This window comes from Macrobrachium nipponense, chromosome 21 (genome assembly GCF_015104395.2).
Source record: "Macrobrachium nipponense isolate FS-2020 chromosome 21, ASM1510439v2, whole genome shotgun sequence".
NCBI lineage: Eukaryota > Metazoa > Arthropoda > Malacostraca > Decapoda > Palaemonidae > Macrobrachium > Macrobrachium nipponense.
This window is the reverse complement of record NC_087212.1, coordinates 67,418,252-67,424,251: the sequence shown is the minus strand read 5'-3', so window position 1 is coordinate 67,424,251 and position 6,000 is coordinate 67,418,252. Positions and strand designations below refer to the sequence as shown.

Below are 6,000 nucleotides of genomic sequence, written 5' to 3'. Positions count from 1 at the left end.
ATCAGTACCACTGTTACAGATATTCGTATTTCTCAGGCAAAGGTCGGTCAGTATCTTTGATCATATTGGTTTCGATTAAGTTGGCGCGTTCACTAATTCATATTTTACAACTTCCTATTATGGACACTGACTTTAATTGCAAAAGTGTAAAGAAATTCTTGAAGCTTACCCTCTTATTGGGAATACTTAGTTTATATTTTAGTGAAATTGTTGAAAAGGATTTGATCATTACAAGTTTTAATCATTACAACGTACTTTTTCTGTTTTTCAGAAAGGTTCTTGCTTCTTACGCCCTTCTCCGCTTTGTCTGCAAGACGCCTCAGTCGACGAGCTACCAGGTACGTACTTTACTACTTATATTAATACATGTGTAATGCACTTTTTATTTCCTTTCTTGCTGAAATCAACTAAGGTTCTATTGTTAGTAAGGCAGGGTTAATAATCATAAGACTACGGGAGTTAAATGATCCTAGGAGTGAGAAATGATACCATAAGGGAAATTGCGGAAGGTCCCTAAGTAGATATGATAGTGGTCAAGGGGAGAGGGAGATGTGATAGACATGTCCTTCCCATAACCCTTGGGAGAAACATACATGAGTGTCACTTGGGGTCCTGAGGGCGCCCGAGGAGTTGGTAGACCCAGTCCTCCTTGGATGAGAACTATGAGACGAGAAGTTAGAGAAATGTGTATTGATTTGTTGTAGCTGTGAAAGTATTTGAGACATAAATCGCTTTGTTGCAGGTGATGTTTTTGATGATTATATATATATATATATATATATATATATATATATATATATATATATATAGTATATATATATATATATATATATTAGAGAGAGAGAGAGAGAGAGAGAGATTGAGAAGAGAGAGAGAGAGAGAGACGAGAGAGAGAGAGAGAGAGAGAGAGAGAGAGAGAGAGAGAGAATTATCTTTTCCTTTATGTTAACTGTTTTTAGAACTTTCATAATAGAACAAAAACTTGGCGAATATTACAAGAAGTGAATAATTCAAGAAATGTACAATTTGTTTTTAAATAAACACTTTAAGACTAAAAGGATATCTACAACTATATGAAATATTAAATTCTTCAAAATTTAAGAAAACCTTCACGTTTAGCCTCTTGTTATTATGCGTGTTTTATTTTAGTTTTTTTTTCCTGATGAAAAGTAACAAGAGCGATCACAGATAACCAAACTGTTTAAGTTTCAGCCAAGCAAGAATGAGTGAACATAGACTTATACATCATCTCAAAACAATGATTTCGTTCCAGTGACGTTGATAAAAGGCACAAAATCGATTTCATCATCATTATCATCATCAATAACATCACCTGCAACAAAGCGATTCAAGGGCCTCTTATGAAATTCCGCCATTCATGTCTCAAATACTTTCACTGTTACAACAAATCAATGCACATTTCTCCTGCCTCTCGTCTCACAGTTCTCATCCAAGGAAGACTGGATCTACCAACTGCACTGTGCCCTCAGGAGTCCAGGTGACGCTCATGTATGTCTCTCCCAAGGGTTGTGCGAAGGACATGGCCATCACATCCCCCTCTCCCCTTTACCACTACCATATCTATGTATTTAGGGACCTTCCGTAATTTCCCTTATGGTATCGTTTCTCACTCTGGGAAGCCTTTTCATCTGTAATTGGTGAGGGAATGCACTTGTTTGGATACTTGCATTGGTATAATTTGAGTTTAGTGAAAACATTCCAGTCATATACTTGCAGACGCAAACATTCTCATTATCGACTGCAAGTGTAATGATGTGCTTAAATATTAATAGCTGCATCAATTCTGGATAGCAGTTATGTGTTCGTTTATAAGGTAATGAATACTTCAACATCGAGCAGAGAGAGAGAGAGAGAGAGAGAGAGAGAGAGAGAGAGAGAGAGAGAGAGAGATAAATATCTTACTAAAGGTTTCACTCCAAAGCAAAGGGTGAAGATTATCTCTTCGAGACCTTCCCACTTTGACTGTACTTTTTGACGGAGCTGTTAACACTCAGGTGTGCTGTCGTATCTTGTCTTCTTTCTTTATCTTACCAACCTTGATGTGACACTGAACAGGCGTCTAACAATTAGGTACCCGACGGAATCCCTAGATCAACGGATACATAATGGATTATGGATAATTCCCTTTTACCTTTCTTTCCCAGGCTCGAGAATAGAACGTCGGTCGTTCAGTTGTAATGGAGAGAGAGAGAGAGAGAGAGAGAGAGAGAGAGAGAGAGAGAGAGAGAGGAGGTGCAAGACTTCCAGTTATTTTGGGATTTTGATCCCCTCCCCCTCGGCTTTTGAAGAAATGCTGAAAAGAATGCTAAATCGCATCATATTTTCTTCATAAGAACTTGATTGAAAAGAAATAAGTATATATAAGAAATAAGACTCGCAGCACGGAACACTTCCATCCCAGCGAAAGCTACTGACTGAATACGGTTTGAGTTTCCTTTTCAACTGAACTTGCTAATGAGGCTTGGAGTTAGAAAGGGAATTTTGAATGTTGAGCCCAGTGAATAACCACTTGCCTTATACAAATATATGTAGATAATATTTTGACGCCCACACGCACACACACACAAACCAAGGACGGTAATACTTTTTAATTTCCCTCTTTTGCTACATTTGCAATTGGGTAGCAGAATTCCTCTTATTTTATGAGCAGATAACCATTAGGCAAGATTCTTTTGCCCTCACCCATGCCACAAGATTTCTAGCAAAAACATGAAATATTCTGTTTAGAATGTATTTCCCGTTTGTATCTTATTCTCTCTTCATTTCCTGTCCCAAAAACGTCTTCTCATCTCACAATTTATATTTTCTTTTGTTCGGATTCCAAAGATCACATCTCTACATAAGTGAAATTTTGTTCCGAATGAGGTAATGTTTTATCGGGAAGACGCTCGACCAATAGATTAGGGGGAATTTATCTTGTGCTGTCGAATGAAGGAATCGAATACGGACGTCATTTCACAGAGAAATTCAGTCTTGTCATGCATAAAACCTTTTGCAGCTTCAAAAGGTTTTAAGCCTTCCAGGTGATAATAGTAAGGTTACATTCATTCACATATAAAAAAATGCTTTTAGATGTGCTTCAGATCAATATATAAATGCTTTAAAAGTGTCACCACTACCACCGGTGTATTTATTGTTACATTTAACGGAATTTCACGAATAAATCCACTTATCTGTTGAGTGGACACCTTAAACAACATAGTCTTATGTGCATTTCTTATGTAGTTGACATTAATACGAAAGATTTTAATATTAAGTGAAGAAGCAAAAGCTGTTTGAACAAAGGCGGAACTGTATGTAATTCATATTTAAATCATTATAAGTTACTACCTTATAGAAAGATTTCTTTTTTACTTTACGTATATATAAGTATATATCTTCTTGCACAGTGACCACATCTCTGTTGATATAATTTCTTGACTTTCCCTCTTTGGAATCAAAGCAGGTAGTTGAAGTGTAACCGAATAAAAATATGGATTGAGATATTACGAGTGCATTAGAATGTTAAGAAACTTTGTTGGTGTAATTTATTATTTTTGCTTATTATTATTATTATTATTATTATTATTATTATTATTATTATTATTATTATTATTATTATTATTAATTTATAGGGAACTTATGAGATTAAGTAATGTGCATCAAACGATTTATAGCAAACCGGAGAGAGAGAAAAAAATAAAAAAATCTGCTACAAAGCGATGCACATTTATAACGAGACAAAAGCGGTTTGAAGAACGTTAAGGTAAAGCCATCAAGATAGTATCATATATTCTTTCAAGTAAATTGAAATAGAGATCTCTAGAATGCAGATTAGTAAAATTACGAAGAAGATTTAAGAGAAAATATGAGAAGGGGAAAAGACATAAGAATAATTTTAGAATCATCTTATTTGAAGTTACTACTAACTCTCTTTACTTTATTTATTCGAGATAGCAGCACGAGATCAGATGTTCTGTTTTTCTCGTTTTATAAATAACGAGAAGGAACAGCTGTACATTTATGTAAGCTGTCCTTATCATTTTTGGACGTAAATTATTTTCTTTTATTCCACTGTGAATAATTCCGAATTATTATCATTGCTGGCTCTGTTTTCTTTCTTGCAGTTAGTAATTTCACGTTGTGAAATATCGTAAGAGCACTATAACAACTAATTTTGTTTATCTAATCACGCCTCTGGAAAAACCAAACATTGATATTAATTTGTCCATCGTTCCGTAAATACAGAAAACAGTCATACAGTAAAAGTAATGAAATCACCAGAGAGGAAGAGAGGAGAGAGCATGAAGCAAGAGAGAGAGAGAGGAGAGAGAGACGAGGAAGAGAGGAAGAGAGAGAAAAGAAGGAAGGAGAGAGAGAGAGAGAGAGAGAGAGAGGATTTCCCAGTGGAGAAACACTGATTCAATTTGCAATCTTAATTTGCCCTTTGGGTCGGCTTTCCTTTGCAGTGCAAAATTCAATACATGACGATGAGTTATCGAGGATTCCATTTGGTGTTTCAGGGAACTGAAGCCGTGGTTAACGTCGTCATACCGGCCACTGTAGTGAAAGAGCAAGACTTAATTTTTATTTTTTATTTTATCAATTTATACTGAACTTTTCAGTTATACATGAACTACGAAAAGTATTCTGTGATAATATTTAATGAGAGAATATCTTTTTTTTCACGTGTTTGTTCATAATACTATTCCTCTAGAAATTATAAGAATTTAACCTAAGTATTATTTGAGGTTTAGATAAGCTGTTCGATTGCGTACTTCTGAAATTCCTGCTATCTGATAAGTTTATCTTCAATTATTTTTACGCATGTGTTATGCCATATGGCAACCCATATATTTTTTTTATGTGTGAAATATTTTTTTTAGTGTTGCATGCAGTGCAAGCATAGGTGTCTACATAAATTAAAGAGTGTACAGTCACATTTTGTTAAAGATGTGGTATGTTAAACTTGGAAATCCAAGTATTTTGTTGGGAGGTACACTTGGCAAATAATTCAGTTTCTTAATGTGTAATGTCCAAAACGTCATAGCCGTTTTGATCACACTTTTTCCCTTTCTCTGAAAACCGAATTCGTGTGTTTATTTTATTAGTAGGTGCAGTTCAAACATGTTACTACACTTAGAGGTGGATTGGTTCCATTATATATAGGGATAGATATATATTATATATATCTATATATATATATATATATAATATATATAGCATATATATATATATAAAAGTTTTCATCCACAAATACTGTCCAACATAATTTCTTTAGCTTCCAAATCATAAAATTAAATATTTCAAGAGTCCAACAGGAACCTCGTGGAGTGATGTAATTATCATTCGTGCAATTTTTATAATACGTATTCAGACGTCTGCTTTGAAGTAATATGAAAAGTATATACTCATGCAATTTTTTTATATATATACGGAATTTTTGGTCCATGACCATCATATCATAAACATTTGTTCCGTTTTTATTTTCCAAAATTCATAGGTTTTTATAGATTGTGCTTTATTTTCAGTTTCTCCCGTATATTCTTGATAATTAGTTCAGGTAAAATACTTATCTACTAACTAACTACGTGTTTCCACTGTGTTCTGGTCATACGCATGTCTAGTCATTTAGAAAAGTTATGATTTTATTTTTTTTTTAATCTTAAACACGGGCACCACTCAGATTAGCATAATTGGAACTGACGGTTTTGTTTTTCAGTGTAATATCACAACGCAGTAAAGTAAAAAAGCTACTCAAAAACTGACAGAGAGAGAGGAGAGAGAGAGAGAGAGAGAGAGAGAGAGAGAGAGAGAGAGAGAAACTGTACCATGGTAGCTATATTGAACATCTTGTCATTAAAGATATCGACATGCTTATGACGATGTAGAAATCGAGCATTCTGCTTAAACTCAGTCTCACTGCATTTGGGGTTTAAGTGTCTTCACGGCCTCTCTCAAGCATTCCTGCATGCAAATGAGAGCAGTCCAGCGCTCAGC

General features: G+C 34.7%; 1 long non-coding RNA gene across 1 annotated transcript in view; it reads left to right on the top strand.

Annotated features, from left to right (window-relative positions):
* Positions 1-268: 268 nt before the first annotated feature.
* LOC135197612 (uncharacterized) overlaps positions 269-6,000 on the top strand; it is a 221,381-nt gene continuing 215,649 nt past the window's right edge. The window contains exon 1 of the long non-coding RNA XR_010310634.1: positions 269-338. This is a non-coding gene — a long non-coding RNA (uncharacterized LOC135197612). The remainder of the gene's footprint in view (positions 339-6,000) is intronic.